This window comes from Penaeus monodon, chromosome 19 (genome assembly GCF_015228065.2).
Source record: "Penaeus monodon isolate SGIC_2016 chromosome 19, NSTDA_Pmon_1, whole genome shotgun sequence".
Classification (NCBI taxonomy): Eukaryota; Metazoa; Arthropoda; class Malacostraca; order Decapoda; family Penaeidae; genus Penaeus; species Penaeus monodon.
The window spans coordinates 36,783,424-36,783,841 of record NC_051404.1 but is presented as its reverse complement, the minus strand read 5'-3'; the positions used below and the strand labels follow the sequence as shown (position 1 = coordinate 36,783,841).

At 40.0% G+C, this 418-nt stretch overlaps 1 protein-coding gene across 1 annotated transcript in view; it reads right to left on the bottom strand.

Annotated features, from left to right (window-relative positions):
* The window catches only part of LOC119585207 (protein DENND6A-like), a gene marked incomplete at its 3' end in the record, with an annotated part of 41,697 nt that overhangs the window by 5,844 nt on the left and 35,435 nt on the right, over positions 1 to 418 (bottom strand).

Genomic DNA, 418 nt, shown 5'->3' with positions numbered 1-418 from the left:
TTCTTTTGAAATTTTCCTCTCTTATTTCTAGAAAAAAAAAATAATGGCATAGGAAGGTTCAGCTTACAACATGAGAAAAAGCGCTGTTGGAAGTATGTTACCTGGCCGAGTTAGCAGCCACCTCAGCCACTAGAATTATATAATCGCCAGAGAAATGACAGTTTCCTTGCCTAGTCGGTAAAAAAAAATATCGACATTAACATCATTCATCTTTCATTCCATCCCTGGAAATGCATATCAAATACATGCAGCCAACGCAAATTAACTCAATTTAACAATAAATCACCGTCTCTCAAACAAGAAGAGAATGATGAAAAACGGTACATGAGAACCCTAAGAAAAAGCTGCATCTGTAGTTCCCAGACAACGAAGGTCGTCAACTTTGAATCTCCCATCGGCCACCCCTGGCCCACTCCCG